The 22,966-nt window shown below is 37.0% G+C and overlaps 1 protein-coding gene across 4 annotated transcripts in view; it reads right to left on the minus strand.

Annotated features, from left to right (window-relative positions):
* LOC132117969 (extracellular sulfatase Sulf-2-like) overlaps window positions 1–22,966 on the minus strand; it is a 164,053-nt gene that overhangs the window by 65,843 nt on the left and 75,244 nt on the right. The gene's annotated exons all lie outside the window — the stretch shown is intronic.

Here is a 22,966-nt window from a genome sequence, read left to right on the forward strand (position 1 = left end):
AACACTTTTGAAGGTTCAGGGAGGTATGGCTCTGAAAGAGAACACAAACACACACACACACACACACACACACACACACACACACACACACACACACACAGGAAAAACTGCTAGGACTTTATATGATCTAACAGTATTATCACAAAATAGCAGACAATAAAATACCACTTCAGAATTGTACAATGAAATCAATGGAGGATCAGTCATTTTCTGCCATAATAATAATAAAAAAGACTGTAAAAAATGGGGGGAAAGAATCCACGGCTCTACAGTGAATGAAAATTGTTTTAATAATGTATTCAAATTTCATTTGATTTTTAGTGCCATAATAGAGCAAGGTTTTTATTAATTTATTTTTAAATCCATTTCTCACTTGTTCTCCTTTTTCTCTCCAAGCCCAACATCTATAAAAAAACCAGCGAAAATTCAGCTTTGCATAACAGGAATAAATTACATTTTAAAATATATTCAAATAGAAAGCAGTTATTTTAAATAGTAAAAATATTTCACAATATTATGGTTTATGCTGTTCTTTATTTTTTTTTTTACAAAAATAAATGCAAGCTTAGTGAGCAGAAGAGAATTCTTTAAAAAAAAAACATTAAAAATCTTACTGTTCAAAAACTTTTGACTGGTAGTGTACATACTGATATGTAGCCATGTGTTTTGATTTATGGCACACATATTGTGCAATTACAATATTACACATACAATATGACACACATAATCCAAATCACATAATTAAGTATGGCTAACATGTGATTTGTGCTTTCAGTTGCATACTATTTATCCTTGATGCAAAAAAAAAAAACTGCTGTAGTTGCACTAAAACTGTAAACCAGGGATTGTTTATTGTTTAATCTTCTGAGTCTGAGATGTATTGTGCTGCTGTGTCTTGCTTCACCATGGTAACAAACAAAATCAAATCAAAAGACAGATTAAACAATCACAAAAAGATTAAACCACGATTGGAAACACTGCTAGGGCTTCTTGAAATGCCAAACATAAGCTTGCTATCAATAAATTCAAGCAAAGAGCCTTGCAGTGGAACACAGTGGGTTTTTCTAACATGTGCCTGACTGCATATTGTATGTATATTTTGAGTGAAGATCTGTTTTTATGTATTATAGTAAATGGTGTACACTGCAGCTAAATCCATGCAGGATGAATTTGTGTCACAATTGGTTAACGGCTAAGCGTGTTGATAAACGCTGCCTTTCTATAGTCCTTGGGCTATTGATGAAGTCATTAGTTATACGGTGGGCAGTGAATCTGTGAGTTAAGGCTGTGGGGTTAACGCTTCTGCCACTACCCAGCTATTTATCATCTTTAATCTGTGCCAAATGGAGTTCTCTCTCTCTCTCTCTCTCTCTCTCTCTCTCTCTTTTTGTGTGTGTGTGTGTGTGTGTGTGTGTGCGTGCGTGCGTGCAAGCGTTTGCGTGTGGTTGGTTAAGTCTGGTAGTGTTGGTGAGATTGGCTGGTCTCCAGAGAATCAGTGAAATGCCAGCGAAATGACAGACAGGATTATGATGTATAGAGAGAAAATGTCAGCAAGGACATGCCGTGAGTACAGATGGAACTGTATTTAAGAAAGAAAGAAAGAAACTAACAAAAGAAATGAGAAACAAAAGGTAAGAAAATTTATAAAAACTAATAAAAAAAAAGAACGAAACAAACATAAATAAAGAAAATGAACAAAATGAATAAAACAAATTAAAGTGAAAACAAATGCAAACAAACTAATGAACAATAAAAATGTAAGGGAACAAACAAAAGTAAATCAAATGAAGGCAACTGCAAACTAAAAACAATGAACAACAAAAAAGAATGATACAAAGAAAGAAAGATCAAACAAATAAGCAAACAATACATGAGAGACAGAAAAAATAACTATTAACAAATGCAAACAAAAACAAGTGAATGAAAAGAAAGTAAACGAAAAAGAAAAAGAATGACAGAATTAACACATGCAAACAAAAACACAATATGTTCAAAACAACTGAACAAATAAACAAAAATGGAAAAGAAAGAAAGAACAGAGACACGCATTTATAAACAATGAAAAATGCAAATGATAATCACAAAAAAAGATGACAAATGAACAACAAAGAGCTAACAAAGGGCAAACTATTAAACAAACCAATGAATGGACAAAAATGAATGAATATGAATTAATGAACAAAAAAAGAACACCTCCCCGTCGGAAACCTTACACCTGCTTTACTATCTACAGTACAGTATACACTCATATACGAGTCTGAGAATAAAGACTCTTTCTGCATTATGTTCTGCTTAACATAATGCTGTATGAGGATACATATGGAAATATTAAAGAGGCCCTGTTACACAGCACAGCTCTGATGACACACACATACACACTATCTCAAACTCAGCAGAACTCCCTGCCCACGCTCTCATCTCTACCACACATCATCCTGATACCATCCGCCCAACAACACCTGGGAAATGATAAGTGTGTGCGAGAAGGAGTGTTTCTTCTTTGTCAAGTCACTCAAACACTTCTGCAAACTCAGCAAAATCCACCTCAGTCCTTGGATCAGTGAAAAGCAGATACCAGCACCAGCATAATCAATGACCTCTCCCCGCTCTCTTACACTGATCCTGGATCAGACAATGCTCCTGTTTAAACAAGCAGTAATTGGGCCTCCAGGGTGACTGTGCTCAGCTGTAATCCTGTCTGCGCTGTGACTCATGACGGTGAGCGACTGACCTGAGGTCAGTGAGGCGGCATGTAGCCAATTACTATACAGCACAAACTCAAATTAAAGACATGGTCTGGAAACAGTGGTACTGCTAACAGGTGGTCAGCTCAGCGATGACACATTCAGCGCTAACAGCTCACTAATGTGCTTTTACATGCCAAAATGAATGTAAATCAAGCATCAAGTAATTCATTGCAAGCAAACATGTGATAATTACATAATCTATGTGCAAAAATGCTGCTAAATAGGCTAAAAAATGTCTTTTGACTTTGTACACTTCTAAGAAAGCAGTCCAGCATTATTTGCTACAGTGAACAATTATTGGGATATAATCTTTGGTTGCAATTAAGCTGAATAATAAGTGCCAATACTAAAAGTAACCATATCAGTGTCCAGCAGTATTGGTAATAAATACAGTACACATGTAATTTATACCCACATGGGAGTGTGAGTATTTGTATTGATGATGTAGTTAGGCATGTACAATTTAGTCTTTTGCTAACAGTAATTACTAGCGCTGATTACTAGTAATTATTACTTGAAAAATGGACATGGTGTCTACTTTATTGCTAAGAAAGATGAACTAAAACAAGAAAATCAATGAATAAAACAAAGGTGAATAAATTTGTAAAGAAAGAAAGATGAATGACCAATGAACATCTAATATTGATAAGCTATGAAAAAGAAAGAAAGAAAGAAAGAAAGAGAAAGAAAGAAAGAAAGATTAACAAATGCAAAAAAGAAAACAAACAAATGAATAAAATGATTGTGGATAAACAATGAAAATAAACAGACTAGAAAGGGAACAAAAGATTAACACATGCAAACAAAACGAAAATAAAGAACAAACCAACAAACAAACAAACAAACAGACAAACAAACACAACCACATTCATAATCAAATGTTTTGGAGAAATGCAGACATACTAAAGACGTTCGATGTGTGTTTTGATAGCTAAAGTCCATAGCCAGCTACAGAGGCAAACAACCACCACTATTTCTAATGGTTGCGTTTTTTGTCTGTAGAGGAATTTTACCCGTAACAACCTCTTTACTTATTCTCCTTCAGCAAAACAAGTGGTTTACATTTTTAGGCTGTTCTTACCCCTTAATTTATATCAGCACAGCATGCATTTAGAGACTCTGTCAGTGCACACAAATTCCTGAGGGTGCACGTAGGTAAACACACACAAGTGCTAACATATTGAGCCTATCACATATACTTTCCCCTGCTTTAACCCTGCCCCCCAGCTCCCCCTTTTGCTGGAAAACTGCTCACCGGGGGGTTAACTTCTTTTGGCCCCAGATCTCCATCTAAAAACTGCTGCTAAAGCCAGTGCTAAGCTAAAGAGCCCTGGCACTAGCCTACTGATATAAGATCTGCTTTCTGGGTGTGCTACTGGAGCACTAATGACCAGACTGATTAATAATGCATAGCGTAACCTCGTCCACATCAGCCTAATTGCCATGATTTGTCGTTCCCAGCAGAGAAGGGCTTTAAAGTGAAATCCATACCCAAAGCGAGGGACACGGCACACACGACAGAACACGGAAACACAAACACTTATCCAACACACCAAATGTGGCATGTGCAATTCCAAAATAAATTATTTCCAAGCCTATTTAACATGTGAAGGCCAATGGCATTCGGCATGCACACGCATGGACATGATGTGTATATGAAAAGAATTACACATAGAAGAGAATGTTATCATTTACTCACCCTCATGCCCTGCCTTCTTATATGGAAACAGAAAGAGACATTTTGAAGAATGTGGCATTCACCTTTTTCCATGAAATTACAAAAACTGGTATTGGAGCAATCAAGTTTAAAAAAAAATCTTTACATTTTTTATTAACTTTTATTAACATTTTGACATCAACACTAGATTTACTTTCTGTGATCATGAGAAATTCATGCACAAATTCATGCAAAATTTTACTTCTGAGTCGGATCTTGAAAAAATGCTGATTTTCACAAAAACTTCATGGCACCCAGAATATTTTGTTGTAGTAATCAAAATAAAAATCAGATGCTCCTATTTTCAAAAAAAAAACAAAAACAAAAAAAACATATATATATGTTCATTTACAAACAAATTGTCAGATTCAACTCAATGGTTCAATATTTTGAATGATTTGATAATTTGAATCAATTCGTGATTAATGGCTTAAATTTCCATCTGTTCCTCACAGAATAAGTCTTGGAATTCACTTAAGTTATCTGAAATATTTTTATGATGCTTTTGTGTCCTTTCTGAAAATTCAACGTCTCCGTTCCCATTCATTGTTATTATATGGAGCTACCAGGACATTTTTCCAAAATTCTTCTTTTGTCTTCCACAAAGTCATCCAGGTTTCTGCAATTAAACGATGACAGATTGTTCACTAACTAATCCTTTAAGGAGAATGAGAAAGTGTATAGACAGCAAAACGAAATAAGGGATGGAGAGAGCAAGAGGATGGAGTGGAGACAAACACTGAGTCTCCCAGGCGCCACAGAAACAAGATCCACTCCCTACGGAGAGAGAGAAATAGAAAGAAAGAGTGAGAGAGACAGTGGTAAGAAGCTTATCCTTCCAGATCCAGATTCATCTAGATACCAACTTTCCTTACTCGGTCTATTTTTCTCATCAGATGAGAGAAGCAGATGTAAGTATGTGTCAGATACAATGCACTGTTCAAGGACAGAATTCACCCTCAGATGATGTTTTAGGAAAACTAAAAAGACAACAACACAAGGAAAAAAAGTGAGTGACACAGCGCTTTCCATTTTTGGGGTTTGAGACGTTACCTAGCTATGCTGGTAAAACCGATGACGTAAACATACTGTGATTCTGAGCCAAATAATACAATGTGAAAAAGGGGGAAGGGGTGGGAGTGGATTTGGATTCGGACCAAGCAATTAAACCATGTGTTTAGACAGCTTTGTTGACATGCTTCTTTAAATAATCTCCAAAATACGCAAATGATCATGTGATATTAGTCTAACAATTATGATTAAAATATAAACAAACTCTTAAGATGATTACGCTTGTGAAAAATCAATTGGCTTAATAGTGTTAAATGTGCTTTTTTTGATGTATTCACTAACATACTAAAGCAAATGTAAAGTACTCAATTATAATTTTAACTGTAGTGTGCTATTTGATGGCATGTTTAAAATTAATACACTTTAAATGTACTCAATTGCAACTTTATTAGTACAAATGCATTATATACTTTCAATAGAAATTACATTAACATACATTTTAGTTTACCATAAATGGTTTTCTGCACATTCAGCAGTACAATTGAACCATATTTCAAAGAAAACAGAAGTAATGAAATCCTATTTAAAGATGTGCTTAAGTCCTACTTAAGTGGGTCAAAAGGCACCCGAATTCTGCTAATTGCATTTAATATAAAAATGACTTAATTATAAATAGCCTAAGTCTGAAAGCATCACAATCAGTACATTCTTTTGAAGTATATTATTTCTGTAATAAGTACTCTTTTTAAAAGATATGCTAAAGTGTAAGTACTTCTTTCTCACAAGTGTATTTGCTTGTAAAAAAAAACTGAAAGCATAATGCCTCCGCTGTGAGGCAAATATGTGTTTTTACAAAAACCACATGTTCCCTGAAAACCACTGTAAAGTTTAATGCTTCTGAACAGCTGTATGCCGTGACCTCATAAGAGAGATTGAGAGCTCGAGAGAGTCATATTGTCAAAATAACCACAACGAAAAAACCCACCTGCTTTCCTCTCTTCCACTGCTCTGTCTCCACTCACTTTCTTTCTCAAAAAAACTACACTGGAACAAGCTACTGTTTCCAACATGAAGTGATGTAGCACAGCGCTACAATATTGTTTTTAGTCTTAAAGTCAATAATCAGATGCGCTCTTCCAAACATTACTATCATATCTAACACTGGTTTTAGTGGCTTCAGTATAGTTAACTACTTTTTATGAGTTTGTAACTTGTAGCATAGCTTCACGACTTCAGATTATGTCTAGCGCATAGCTTGACAAGCTACAGTTTCAAATGAGCTTCCCAACAGTCTCCACTCTTTCTGAAATTTTCTATCCTTTTAATTAATTTTATTTTTAAACCATCAACATACTATCACAGGGTGTACGCTGATGAGCCTATTAGCCTCTGAGCTATTTTGGGAAATCTCTGTAATCCACATGCTACACACATTTCAGTTATTCATCCTTCTGTTATGAAGCTGTCACTGCACCTAACACACTGTTGCACTTTGCTGGCTCATAGGAAACACACACACACACACACACACACACACACACACACACACGTATAGTGGATAGTGCTGATGAAGCAGGCCGCTGACAGTAGGATGAATGCAGTGGCCTTTGGTGGGGAGAGAGGCGAAGGTAAAAGGTGCTAAATCATGTCTGTTTTGGTGCTTTGGGTAGCTTATGGATGAAACTCCCGTCGCGGAGCACATTCATTCATTCACCCCCCCCCCCCCCCTCACCACCCTCAGCTGCCAAATTACACACTGTATGAATATGAAACACACACAAACACACTCAGACTAACAATGCTGTTGGAGTCGTTGTGTTTAGTTTTTACAAATAACCCATCAGTGCTGGAGTAGCTACTTGGATAAACAAGTAAGATGTTGGGAAAAAAAACCAACATGGCTGATTCGTTTGATTAAAAAACATAATACTGTGAAATATCATTACAATTAAAATATGTTATAAAAAATTTATTTCAGTGATGCAAAGCTGAATTTTCAGCATCATTACTCCAGTCTTCAGTGTCACTGATTTGCTGCTTTAGAAACATTTATTATTATTATCAACATTGAAAATAGTTGTTCATTTATAGAAACAGATTTCCAGTGTTATTTGATGAATAGAAAGTTAAAAAAGAACAGCATTTCTTTGAAATAATCTTTACTGCCCTTTTTGATCTATTTAATGCATCGCTGATGAATAAAAATATTAAATTATTTTTTAAAACTGAAAAAAATAAATAAATAATTTGCTACCTATTTTTTAAGAAATTTTGTAGTTGCAGTACTACTACTAATAATAATAAACATTTATTTTATCATGAGATTTTCTCCCGACTTTCAATTGTTTCACTTCAGTGAAAGGTTGGAATTTTTGTAAAACTTTTTTAAAATCAAAAAGATCAGCAATGCGGATTTATTTTCACAGCCGCCTTTGCTCATATATACTAATGCTGCCAATATTAGTGGAGGGCACTGTATGTATAATTCAATAAAGTAAATGTGATATTGTAAAATAATAAAATAACATTGAAACACATTATCTAACAATATTGACATAATTTAGCAAAGGTGGAAACACTCTACTCATCTTAATGTCACTGAAAATGATCGGCTCTCGTGAATCTCACAGAATCTGCATGTCTGATGGCTCTTGGTGCTATATAAACCTGGCTGGGATTTTCATTAGGGAACAGAAGTGGTTTTGGAGGCAGTCTAGACCTGATGAAATGCAGCATCTGCTCTACTTCTGTTGAGCCAAACCACTTTCCTCGGAGGAATTCTTACATTGTGCTTAAGCAGCTCCGAAGGGCCAAAAACCCCCAAACACTAAATAATTATACATATACATTTCTGTGAAATATCACATGAATGAAACCCTTATTCTAAACCTATGTTTGCATTCAATCAGAGCTCTGTCAGCTTATATCTTGCGTCAGGAAAACTGCACCTGTAATGTTTTCCCAGTGTCATCATGAGTTAGATTTAAGATCACTGCCTTCCTGGACGCTCTTTGCTCTGTTGGAAACTGACAGCAGGCACGACCCTGGAGTAAAAGTTATAACTTATTTCAACGCCCTGAACCTCACACATTGCATTTTAATTAAACAATATTTATATAGTATGTATTCCAGTGGAGTATTCCAGAAAGTGCTTAATTGTCATGAAAATGAACAAATGATGAAAAATCCTAATGGTCCTAAAACAGACTTTACGTTCTAAGCATAAAATATAACTTCTTTGGCCACGTTTTCGTGTTGTGAAAGAGAGTGCCTTGAAGGTGTTTGCGCCTCCTCTCTGAAAAACGAGAGAGCAGGCGAGGAGTTTGTCCTAAAAGTGTCGACTTTTATCAAGTCTTTTTTTCTCCTCTAATTTGAAGTCTGTGCATTTATTCACCACTGGTAAAATCTAATCTAGAAACACTGGCCATTACAGTCTTCAGATCAGTCTTGAAAATAAGGTCAAAATAGAATTATAACTAATATTTCTCTAAAATGTCACTGCACGAAATCAGTTATACATTAATTCAGGAGCTAAAGAGGTTCCTCAAAACTATCTCCATTCCTTTCTCCGTGTTCCCAGTTATCATCTGTCTGTATTCAGTGTCTTTTCTCTCTCGTTTCAATCTGTCTGGGCTCAATTCTAGTATGTGTGTGTGTGTGTGTGTGTGTGTGAGAAGGACAGAGCGAGACAGACAGGGAGGAAACAGTGGGCGCCCTGCGCAGTCGTCACATCAGCCCAAAGGCCTAGGAGCAGGAGAAAGACATCTTAGAGGCCACGCTGAGTTAGCGCTTTCTCCCAGCAGTCTGTCTGTGTGTCTGGGAAAGTGTTATTACTTTTATTACAGAGTCCCAGAGAGGAATGGAGATCATATCAGAGCATGTAGCAGGGCAGGATGTCAGGCCCCTCTCAACCAAGCCATGGTCTGAGCGCTGTAGCTCTGACATTCACTGGACTGAATTAGAGCAAGGTTACAGGTGCAGACTGATTCAAGTTAAATGGCTGAGCTTGTTTCTAAGCATCTAAACTCATCAACCTCCTCTTATTACACATGCAAACACACACACACACACACACACACACACACACACACACACACACGTGCGCTTCCCATCAGCATGTGCAGTGAGTCATGCTGGACAGCCACAGCATCACTGCAGCACTTGAGATGAGTCTGATCAAATTCTGAGAACTCAGAACAACAGATATTTGTTCTCTTATGATGGAGATTTCTGCAGAAATGTGCAGGGTGGAGCCATTTCAACCTTTACAGAGATTCTTCCCTGTGTGTATCGACTGCATACAGATCCAGAATGATCCAGAATTCCCATGCAAACTTAATTCATGCAGTCCACTTTGAAAGTAATACTGCTGCAAGAGGTTATTGAGGATGAGAACAGACTTGCTCTGTGGCCAGTTCTCAGTTTTTTTTTTTTTAAATATCACTTTACAAATCACCCCCTACCTAAATTTTGACTTTTTTTTTTAATGAATACATGTTTTAGGTTTCTTTCTTTTTCTTTCTCTTTCTTTCTCTTTCTTTTTAAATAAAAGCTTTGCAGATTTTCTAAAATTGTACCTGCATGTTGTGACATGTTGTCAGAATCAGATAATATCATTATGTCAATCTCATTGTTAATTATTCAGAAAGAACTATTAACATAAAAATATCATGTAATGTTTTAAACATAATCTCATTATGAGTACACATATTGATCCTGATAACTGTATTACAGTTTTTTTCGAATGCTAAACGACAGTGAGCACAACTAGAGTCACACGTGCAAAACTCTAACTACAGCCTGCACAGCAGCAGTTCATGTGGACCAAACTCGAGTTCGTTTTTCATTGCTTGAACATGGTTTTCAAAACTCTACACACTTATCCCACGACTTTAACCACAACCTGCACAACACTGTGGATTTACAGCACTTTGTTCGAATGCTAACACACTGCTGTCAAAACTGTGAAGCACACATTCAAAACAGAAGAGGTTTCAAACACTGCTGATAGCAATTTCAGAATTAGCCCTGAAAATTACAGTTTTTCTCGATTGCTAAAACACATTTCTTGAAAGCAGCTCACCTTTTCTCTTAAACTGTGAACACACAACTCAATTTTCAAGCTACATTTACAAAACCTCAGACACTTCTTGCAAAACCAAACTTTCACCTCAAAACAGTTCAATCTGTGCTCAAAACTGAACTATGTTGTCAAATCGTGCCCCGAGTCAATCAAAATTAAAAAAAACTACTGAACAGTCACTAAACACTACGTAGAAAAATAGAAAACACAATACTCAGGACATGAAGCTGGTGAAATAAATGTTTATTGTTCACTGTAGGCTAAATGCAAGTTGCAAAAAAAGTTGCATTTAGCACTTGTACAAAAAGACAAAACAGAAATCTTGTGCATTTACATGTACTGTATCACTTTTAAAAACAAACAGAAATCATACGTGCTTACCACTTGTGTACAGTAAGCCTATGTATACTGTAAATATAAAGTACAAAAAATACAAATAAGTGAATTATTCAGCCACAGCATCATGTCTCCGTACTGGGTCAGGCCACAGGACTTCATCCACATCACAGGCCACATTTTGTCTGGCCAGGCAACGGGGAAAAAAACCCCTGGCATGCCGTATCCAGGCTTGGCATGCCTCCACACCTATGTCACCACAGGCAAGTCCCATGGCTTGCAGGAGATTTACCCTGGTGTAAGGTTGGCGTTCATATACCTTCCACCGCCATGAGAAGAATTCCTCAATGGGGTTTAGGAAAGGGGAGTACGGTGGAAGGCAAAGATTGATAAAATCTTGGTTCATATTGAACCACTCTCTAACCTGGAGGGCTCTGTGAAAACGCACATTATCCCAAACAACCACATAGATGGGATGCTCATCCTGCTGCACCAACAGAGCATCTCGCATGTTATTGAGGAAAATGAGGAGCTGGTGAGTGTTGTAGGGCCCCAGGTTGGCATGATGGTGGACAACCCCATGATTGCTGATGGCAGCACATAATGTGACATTGGCACCACGCTGCCCAGGAACACCAACAATGGCCCGATGGCCAATCATATTACGGCCTCTCCTTCTCCTTTTGGTGAGATTAAACCCAGCTTCATCCATATAGATGTATTCATGGGGTCTTTCCATTGCATCCAGTTCAAAAACCCTCTGTAGAAATAGATATAGTTCTGTAAGTGATACGGAAAGTGATTTAGGCCACTACAGTAAATCACTACAGTAATCAACATTGAATGTGTCTGGATGTATGCCAACCTGTACATACTGGAATCTTTACTCCTTTACTCTGTCTGAGTTGCGGTCAAAAGGCCCTCTGTATAGCTGTTTCATGCGCAGTCTGTTGCGCTTGAGGACACGATCAACAGTAGAGAGGCTGACACTGTTTATACCCTCAAAATTTACATGGTCCTCAATGATCTTCTGCTGAATTTCACTCAGTTTAATGGCATTGTTCTCACGGACCATATCAACAATTAGGTTCTCTTGGTGTGGGGAGAACATACCTGTCCTGCCACCCCCATGTGGCAGTCTTTCAATTCTACAAAAAGAGAACATGGAGTTACAAAAAATATACATGGAATACTAGGCCTACAAACAGTTAGACCAACCCTCCATTACAATACTACAGTACATTGGTACAGTGGTGTACTGGAACATATATTTACTTACAGTATACTGTGATACAGTATATAGTATGTCTTACAGTAATTGCTGTCAGCATTTACATACTAGGCTATAATTAAAAAAAAGTTATTACCTGTTCTCTTCTCTAAATCTTCGGATTATGGTGGACACAGTGAATCTACTAAGGCTTGGTTGTACCCTTTGTCCAGCCTCCCTCATGCTCATACCATGGACAAGAACATGGTCAATCACAGTAGCTCTGATTTCATCAGATATTACTGTTCTTTGTCTTTGCTGACCACCTTGACCACCTCAACCACCTCTCACACGGACTCTTCCTCTCAGATTTCTATCCATTGTAAGACCTCACAAACCAGTGCTCTCTGAACTGGCTTATATGTTCCCTCACATCATTAGCCACAAGTGTGATCAATTTTGAGTTGTTGTGTTCAACTGGTGACACCTGTGCTTTCATTGTGTTTGACTTTTGTCACTTGTGCTCACCATTCTGCAGCACAGGTGCATAACAATGAAAATGTGTTGACAAGTTGTGTCTAAACAGGTGAAAAGTGCTTATGGTTTTGCCAAAAGAGTGATTGATTCAATAAGTGGGTTCAGGCAACTGAGCATTTGGTTCAAACAATAGGGTTTAGTGTTTTAGCAATTGAGAAAAACTGTATTTGTTCCAATTACAGTATGTACTTTTAGTTTCTACCCTTTTTTTTCTCATTACTGTAATTCTGTAAATTACTACAGACTATTGAAACAAACTGCTAATTTTCATTTACCTTAAAGAATTGTTATGTTCTAAAAATGTAAATAAATCATGTGAAAGAATGTCACTCCTTTCTCTGAAGAAAATATGACTTTGTATGAAGTCACTGAAATAGCTCAAACTGTAAAGATAAAAAAGTCAGTATTTTCTGTATTGGTGTTTGATGCTAGTGTTTTTCCTCTCAGTGTGTTCTGAGTGAGTGACAGTGTGTGTTATCTCAGTGAGGCTTGTGTGTAATGTTTGGCTGCACTGAGCCTGTTTTAAGCCATGAGTTTTGCAGGTGATGTGAACTGTTTGGCTCAGGTGACTGTTGCTAGTGCAGATTGTAGTTAGAGTTCTGCACATGTAGCCCCAGTTGTGCTCACTGTCGTTTAGCAATCGAAAAAACTGTAAAAAAAATAATCATTGTCATCCTTTTTTTTTTTTTTGGCCAAAAATGTCATTTACAGTTTTGTTCTGATCTTCCAATCTGCAACAAATCAACCATGAAACATTTTCAATGTAAAAGGTTTAAAAGGTTATTCATATTTTTTCTTAATATTTTCAGGCTCGGACAATACAAGTCCAGATTCCTGATCTCATACCGTCAACCTCTCTCATCATTTCCTGTCCTCTCAACACAACTGCTACAAAGAAAAGCGGCAAAAAGGCCTAAAATAAAAATGATATTGGTGCAAGCCTTGAACAAATCAATCAGATTCCTTTCATACTATTCCAGTTTGAAATTGCCTCAATTTTCCGACATCACAGCTATGCCCTTGGCGGAAAAATGAAAACCACAGATCAATTTCAAACTAGCCTACACAAACACACACTACTTGTACACCAAATGTACACACTTTTCTAATCTGATGCTTCTGCTTCTTTCTACCTCTGTGCAGTAACAGGCTCACACACAGACATCAGTTTCACATCACACACACACACACACACACACACACACACACACGGCGGGCAGAACAAAGGCAGACATCAAAGAGCCATCAGCAGAGCTGGTCAGATCCTTTTATCCTGTTACGAGTCCAAAAATGTTCCCAGGAAAACAAATACTGCACTCAGAGCAGCTGTCCAGCACAAACACAGACAGCACTGAGATTCAGCACAGCTCTGAGATCAGTTCAGTTGATTCACTGAATAAATTTAAAGTCCTGTGTGTCAGTGAAATGAGAGGAAAGTGACAGACTCAGACACTCTGTAAACATCCTTAATTATGTGTGTGGGCAGGTTTGTTTTCCCTCTTAAAAAAGAAAGAAAAAGAAATAAAAAGAAAAGAAAGAAAGAAAAATCTTTCCAGATTTCTGAAAATGCCCCCGGAGGAATAAAAAAAAAAAACTAACTAAATCTCACTGAAAGAAAATAAAAAAGGCACATTATAGAACTATATAAAAACAAAACAAAAAGCAAAATAAATAAATACTTAAGTCTGTGTATTGGCATTACAAAAATATATATTTCTGGATTTCTGAAAATGTCTCCCAAGGAACAAAAAAACTGACAATACCTCATTGTGGGAACAAGAAAAAGGCACATATCAGAACTATATAAAAACAAAACAAACAAAAACAAAACGAAACAAAAATTAAATATAATAAATACACAATCATCAAACAAAAAAACTAAACCATTCAAAACAAAAATAATCACAAATAATCACAAAAAAAAACATACAAAAAAAAAAATAAAAATCACCAAACAAGACAACAAAAACAACAACAAAAAAAACAAGAAAAACACTCCAGACAAAATCATGTTTAACAAATAAAACAAACAAAAAAACAAAACAAAAAGTGTTAAACAACAACTAAAATAAAACTCTAAAATGTATAAAGTGTAAAAATTTATAAAAAGTAAAATAAATAAATAAAAATAAAACTCTAAAAATGTCCCCCAATGAATAATAATAATAATAATAATAATAAAGCCTGACAGTACCTCATTGTAGGAAAAAGAAAAAGGCATATATCAGAACTACATAAAAAGAAAATTAACAATTAAATAACAAAACAAAACCATACAAAAAAAATCACCAAACAACAAAACAAAATCATACAAAACAAAGAAAAAAAAAAGCAAACTTACAGAAACTAAACAGAAAACAATGTCCATGCATGATTGCATCATAGTGTTTTAAATGTGGGACAGGGAAACAAACAGAGCAGAGCTGATACACAGGAGCGGGCGACTTGTGTGTGTGTGTTTGTTTGAGCATGTGTGTAACTGTAGGGTCACTCAGGCATGCAAGAACACAGTCACACCTGCCAAGCTCTACTACACGCAAAATATACCAACACATAACATAATGATATATATACAGTACAAACATATCCCAGTATTCCACTCTATAGTTTGTAGGATGAATTTAAGAGTTGTGATGTGCGGTGGACTCCTGAAAAGAGGAGGACAGGCCCAGCTGACAGCGCAATCAGCCAATCACAGCACAATGTAAGCACAGTTACCCCCTCACATTCCTGCCACATTAACACACTAGATGATCTCATATTTCAAGATATTTATTTTATGCTGTCATTTATTTTCTTCTGTATTTAAAAAGGCACAGTTAATGACTCAACATACCAAAGCCCATGCTATAATAATGGTAAATCATGGTCATATAAGATTGTGTGTGTCTGTGTGTAGTGTGCCTATAAACTACAGGCTGTTGTCTGCTCATAAACACACACACACACACATGATCAGGTAGCTATTGGCCAAAAAAGAATGTCCCACTCTGGCAGGACAGATTGTGTAATTATATCACAGTCTGGTAGAAGAGAGAGGAAAAGAGGAAGAAGTGTAGCCTGATAGATGCAAAGATGTGTGTGAACAGAGATAAAGGAGAGAGAGAGAGAGAGAGAGAGAGAGAGAGAGAGAGGAACAACTGATAAAGTGACAATCACACAGTGATTCAGCATGACAAACACATCACCAAGCAAAGAAAATAGTGTGGTGAAGAGGAAACAGATCACGACTGGATGGAGAACAGGACTGGGTTGATGCATCACTAGCATAAAGCATGCAACTGGACTCTTTTTTCATTATACTATATTATATTAAAAAACAGTAAAACAGGAATATTGTAAAATATTATTGCAATTTAAAAAAAAAATCTTACTGACCCCAAATTATAGTGTATCTGGTTAGACCGTGAACATTTAATAAAAAAAAGAAATGTTACATGCTACTAAATTTTCTTGCAGTATATACAGTACAGTACAACAAAGTAACAAAGCCCTCCTACTGCCTCGGAACCAACCCGACAGCACTTAAAAATGATCAACTGTAAGCGATGTGACTCATGTTGTGGTGATATAAGCATGCATCTTCATGTTAATCATTTGCTACAATCCTGGAGCACAATGGTGTGTGCGTTTTACATGAGATTACACTCAGTTCATGGAAATCAAGCATGTTTTAATGGAAATGCAGAGAGACAGCAGTGCTTAGATTAAGTCCTCTTTTAACGGGAGTTAGAGTTGTTTTATCACTCCGTACAGGATTCACAAGATTAAGAGGTGAAAGAGGTTTATATTTAATACCCATAATTCACATTTGGGTGAATGTAAGTAGTGGTAAAAACAGTTCTGATCCTCTTTTTTTTTTCTTTCCAGCGACCTGTTGGGCTGGACTTGAACTTCTATATCTGACCGGACAGATTAACAGCGCAAGAACCAGGACAGACACAGATGTGTTACACAAGAGCTCAATAATGTTAACAGGTGCACACACAGAAAACAGACTCTCTCTCTCTCTCTCTCTCTCTCTGATTCAGCCATTGCCTCCTCCATGACCTCTGCAGGATACAAAGCTATGATCACATCCTGTTACCCATCATCCCTCTCTCTCTCACCCTCTGTGCCCGAGGCCCACATTAACCACGGCAAATTGCCCAGCCATAATTACAGCTCACTCTACGCCGTGCCGTTATGCTTTGGGTCAGTTCAGTGCTTAGATTTCAGAACCACTCTCTCCTGTATGGCAAGAGAGCACTTCAAATGACAATTTAAAGGTCTCGGTTTTTAAGCAGCCCATCAGAGTAATTTTCCACAATTTTTTCTTTCCTCGATTCCATATGTGCTTCTGTGAGTGTGCAGATATATAAAAAAGGATAAAATATGTGTAAAATATCTATCTATCTATCTATCTATCTATCTATCTATCTATCTATCTATCTATCTATCTATCTATGTATCTATCTATCTATCTATCTATCTATCCAAAAGTGTTGGGACACTTGTTTCTCTGACACATAAGGTTTATAAAATCATGCACCTAGCCATCCAGTCAGCATTCTAAAGAACTCAGTGAATTCAAGCATGGCACTGTGGTACTAATGTCACCTTTGCAGCAAGTCAGTTTCTGCTAGATAGTGGTGTAAAGCATGCCACCACCAGACACTGGAGCAGTGGAAACCTGTTCTGTGGAGTGACAAACCACGCTTTTCTGTTTGGGTGATTTACGGGTCTGGGTTTGGCAAATGCCAGGATGCAGGCTGCTTGACTGTACTGTGCCAACTGTAAAGTTTGGTGGAGGATAATGGTATGGGGCTGGTTGGGCTTGGCCCTTTACTTAGAGTGAAGGGAAATCTTAAAGTGATAGTTCACAAAAAAATTAAAATTACCCCATGATTTACTAACCCCAAGCTATCCAAAGGAGTATGAGACTTTCTACTTTCAGATGAATACAATCGGAGTTATGTGAAAAAATATCCAAACTTTATAATGGCAGTAAATAGGGGTCAAGATTTTGAAGACCAAAAGTGCATTCATCCATCATAAAAAGTGCTACACACAGCTCCAGGGGTTAATAAAGGCCATCTGAAGTGAATCAATTCGTTTGTGTCATAAAAATATCCATATTTAAAAATGTATAAACTTTAATCTCTATCTTCTTTCTCATGGACAAGCATAGGGAAACTACATTTTATGGTTTATGAAGTTTAAATATGGATGTTTTACTTACACAAACACAGATTCACTTTCGACACATTGAAGGCATTATTTAACCCTCTGGAGCCGCATGGAGCATTTTTTATTATGGATGGATGTACTTTATCGGACTTCAAAATATCAACCCATTCACTGCCATTTTAAAGCTTGGAAGAGCCTGGGCATTTTAAAATGTAACTCCGATTATAATTGTGCGAAAGAAGACAGTCATATACACCTAGAGTGCTATGCTTCCAACTTTAAGAAAACAGTTTGGGAAATACCCTTTTCTATTCCAGTATGACTGTGCTCCTGTGCACAAAGCAAGGTCCATAAAGACATGGTTGGGTGAGTTTTGAATGATAAACATGGAGTCCTGACATAAAGCCCTTTGGGATGAACTGAAACAGGGATTGAAAGCCAGGTCAACATCAGTACCTGACCTCACAAATGCTCTACTGGATGAACAGGCAGAAAGTCTCAAAGAAACATTCCAAAATCCTATAGAAAGGACTAAATAACTATCTCTCTGTCTGTCTGTCCATACACCCATCCAAGCGTGAACTTCCCATTCTTCCCTCAAAGCAAAGTGTTTTCCTCAAAGCATTCTGAATCTTTCTCTTTTGCTCTCATTCTGTGAAATTATACTCAAAGATGAGAGCGTGAGTTACAGAGAAATGCAACACATCAGGCTGCACATGTGAACACGTGCCATCTCCCCCCCCCACATCTATTTGCTCGCCCCGTGAATTCTTTCAGCGCTTCATCCATCCATCTGTCAATATCCGCGGTTAAGAGGGAGAGAGAAGGCATTATGATGAAAAATAAATGATGTGATGAAAGTAAACGAAAGCAGCAGAACTAAAGACATATAGGAATGAAATGTGGATGAATATCTAGCTATGTCCACTGCCAACAGCTCATCTGACTAATGGGAAATGCGTATGTATGACAACTGTACGTTACCGCAGCTGTATTTTTAGCCCTACACATTGAAGAAGAATCTCTGGGTAATTAAAAGCAGAAAAATAGAGAACAGCACTTATGAAATATCAAACTTTGCATGGTAAACCTTATCAATCTGAAATTATCCAATACACAAAATAACAAATAAACCTTTGGATACAAAATGAGAATTTGGATTTCATCACCTCACAGCCTTTCTCAATAAAAACAGTGTTCACGCTTATTGAAAACACATTACAAACACAGAACCATTATTGGGCAAGCTATTCAAAACAGCTCTCGCTAGATTTGGAAGCAATCATTTTCAGCACAAATCTACCGAGCTTCAAAGTTCATGCGTAGCATAAAATGTTAATTGATTTATGAACACATTAACCTTGCATTTTAAATGTTTTTTTCCCAACTTGCACAAACACACTGTTGCTAAATCAGAAACCCGCTATAGTAACACACACCTATCTGAGCGATCTCTGAAGAGGTTAGCATTTCCTGCAACAGGCATAGTAGATTACAGGCACTTAACTGAAGTTCCTTGCTACTTGATTAGCCCAGAGTCGAGACCCTTTATCGCTACTTAAATCTATTAAACAATTATGTTATCAGCAAGTGAGAGAAAGAAGGGTTTTGTGGGAGATTTCTGCCTATACTCATGCACACCCACATACTCACAGACACTTGAAAGGCTTATATTTAGTACCTTGACAACAACAGAGTGCATATTCTGCTCATGTAGCCCTCTCTAACTTATCCTGCCTCGGTTTCCTCACTCTTTCTTTCTCTCGTTATCACGCTGGGCTTTGAGTCAATTTGAAACTCTAAGAACAAAACATTCTAAGCAGAATTTGTTAAATAAATATTCCAAACTTAATTGGCCCCTCACACACATAAGACGAGACACAAAATAGATACAAACACAGGGTTTAGGACTGGCCATATGTCCTCTAGTCCTGCTGTCACCCTTATTATACTCTGCCAGATGTCTGTATGTGGTTTCGTAGCAACAGTAGAGTTTAATCTGATCCCCTACAGTATACCGAAAATATTTTTGTAGGGTATGTTCAAAGAAAATAAGTTAACATTTTAGATTATGGAAGACATATTCACAATTATACACTTTCAGTGTGTCATGGTTTGTACCACTTGCAAATGCACTGTATTTTTACGTTAAATGTGGTTCTACCACACGTACATTTACTTACGTTTTCATGCACATAAAAACGTACAACTTAGACGTATTTATAGCAGTAAAACGTACAAATACTTACGTGTTAGCAGCTAAAAAAACGTAAATAATCTAACGTAAAGTGTGAATTTATATGAATTCCCATGTATTAATATTAAAATCGTGGCTTTAATGATTTAAATCTGTTGTATTTAATTGTCATATCAATAAATGTTTTTATTGAATTTATTGAAAGCAGTTTACTCATCTACTTAATAGGAAATAACATTTCTGTGCATGCTGCAAACCATAGATACACAAAAGCACAGCATACAATTACAAATCACATCCATTTTATTTGTTTGCTGTACTCCATATCTTTAGAATCCAGATGTTTGCAAGGAACATATCCATATCAATCGATCTTCATCTTCATTCTCAGCAACAGCGTCCGTCACAGTCAAAGCCCGCGCTCGTTATGATTCGAATTTGAAAGTAGCGCCAGTGCGCCACTGGAACGTTACGACATGGTTTCCGGCACTAATATCGAACTCTCATTGGTTCTCACATAATTCGTCACAGATTGCGACATGTCGTGTTTCAGTTGATAGACATTTGAAATCAGTACTGCGGCCCTGTCCCAAATGGCACACTCCGGACTTGTGGACTTCCTCAGAGTCCACACTTCGGTGACGTCATGTAGTGCAGACCTATAGGGCCCTTAGCGCGAGTCCGCGAGGGTGCATTGAGAGGTATTTTGGGACAGACTCGATCGTCACGCCGGAAACAGGAAGAAGGTCTGGTTGACTTATCCCTCTCCATACGGAGCTGAATAAACTTAAAGGTCATCTCATCAGTCCCTTTATTAGAAAAATATCACAAATATCATTAAACAAATTACAGTCTTTAGCATAGAGAACAGGATTAATTTTAATTTCCCAAATAATATGTCCATGTGAAATACACAGCCTGCTTTTACAGTTCTATAATTGTAAATGCCACCTGGGCATTAGAATAGATGTCACGGTTATTTAAATGATAAATACATTTGTACATAATAATATATTATGTTAAATTTTAACACAAAATTAAAATGAGTTTAAGAAAAATGTATAGGTTTCAATATTCATACTACGTTTATATGACTCATAAAGCCATGACATTCGGTTCTATTTATGTAATGAATCATAATGCGATCGTATTATTTAACGCGCTATTATTATGTTTGAGATATCAACTGGTCGATAATGTTTGTATAACTGTAAGTAACAACTGGTAAAATGTACGCCTATGTCATAAAAAACATTGATACTTTTACACTTAAATATTCTCTTCTCAGCCATGTTTACAGTCTGTGAGCGAAATATCCTCCCATCTGTTGTCTGATTGGTCTTTCGCAAGGATTCCTGGGTAGTTGAAGTGCGTGGAGCCTGCTTCTATGCGGGCTTCGCGGAAGACCGCTTCAAGGGTACAAAGGGGGCGCTGCTGAGCACACTTCGGAGCGTTAAAATGCTGAATGGGACGGCCTACGGACTCGTAGACTCGGCGAGCACGCGCATTTCAAGTCCACGAAACCGAAAGTCCACGTGAAGTGCGCGATTTGGGACAGGGCCTGCTACTGCGCCAGTGCGCCTTCACGGAGAGAAGACAGATTCATAATTTCACGGATTAATAAATTAAATTCTGCTCTGTACCCTATAAAAACTATTACCTCCAGAGAGGACTGCGACTGGAACTCTTTATCATTTGAACTACTTTTGGTACCACTTTTGAGATTAAAAAATAAATGATTAACATTATGTTTGTTTGTCTGTTATTTGTTTATTTATAACAGTAACGTTATGTAGTTTTAAGAAATGGTTATGGGTAGGTTTAGGGGTAGGTGTAAGATTAATGTTAGTGGCTCAAAATAACGTTTTAATGTTATATTTTTACTAAAATTGTGTTTTATTATGTTTTATTCTTTTAACATTCTGTATAAAATGGGTAGGTTTAGGTTCGGGTGAGGTATAGGGATCTTACATTTATCAAAAAAAAATTATAAAAAGGGAAAATATACATAAATATTTAAAAAATGAATCCGATACGCATTGAAAAGCAGCTTCATGAGCAAATTTCTATGGATGACTGACTGGTCAGAGAACACGTTCTATCTGTACGTATTTGAGGTTGTTTTTACATAAATTTCGATACGTATTTAACGTGTAATTACGTCCAGATAATACGTAAATGACACTGTAAATACGTAAAGGCACAAACGTATTGGACAGTTTTAATTTACGTCTAAATATGTACGTTTTGATTGTGAGATCAGGCTGCTTTATCAGGCATTACAGGCATGATGAAATAAAAATGAGAGCATTCAGAGCAATCACCGCAAATTAGCGCCACACAAGGAGGGGTTCAGAAAAAATAAATTGTTAAGCGAATGGTTTGGGAGTCATTGAGCAAGTAAGGTAAAAATAAATGCATATTATAAGACAATGAAAGTGTTTTTTAACCTTGCATGCATGTAAACATGTTGGGGACTCCTTTCATATCCCATAATAGGGGCACTTTAACTCTGATTCTGGCAACAGACACTTTCTTGATTGCTAATATATTTTCAGAGAAAATATAATGCTGTATTTGATAACACTGCCACTTATACAGAAAGCGACTCCATAGTTTCAAGAACAGCTACACTTCTACCTCACTACTGCGAAATGTAGATGAACTAATAACAGCCGAATACTAGAGCCTCACGTGGCTGATCCATAATGAATTTCTGCAGGGACAGATTCACTGTAATCATCTAGAATGTCGCCACAGTGGCATTTCTGGAACAGTGTGTGGCCTTTTATTGACAAAGCTTAGTGTCTCCCACTGACAAATCATTGAGAATAAGATAGGTGACAAAATCAATGACTCGCTCTCTCTCGCTCTGTCTATGTTTAAACAGCAAAGATGGTGGAAGATCGGATGAATCGAAAGGTTGGAAACAGGTTGTTCAACCTGTCAATGGGTAAAG

This window comes from Carassius carassius, chromosome 37 (assembly GCF_963082965.1).
Source record: "Carassius carassius chromosome 37, fCarCar2.1, whole genome shotgun sequence".
NCBI lineage: Eukaryota > Metazoa > Chordata > Actinopteri > Cypriniformes > Cyprinidae > Carassius > Carassius carassius.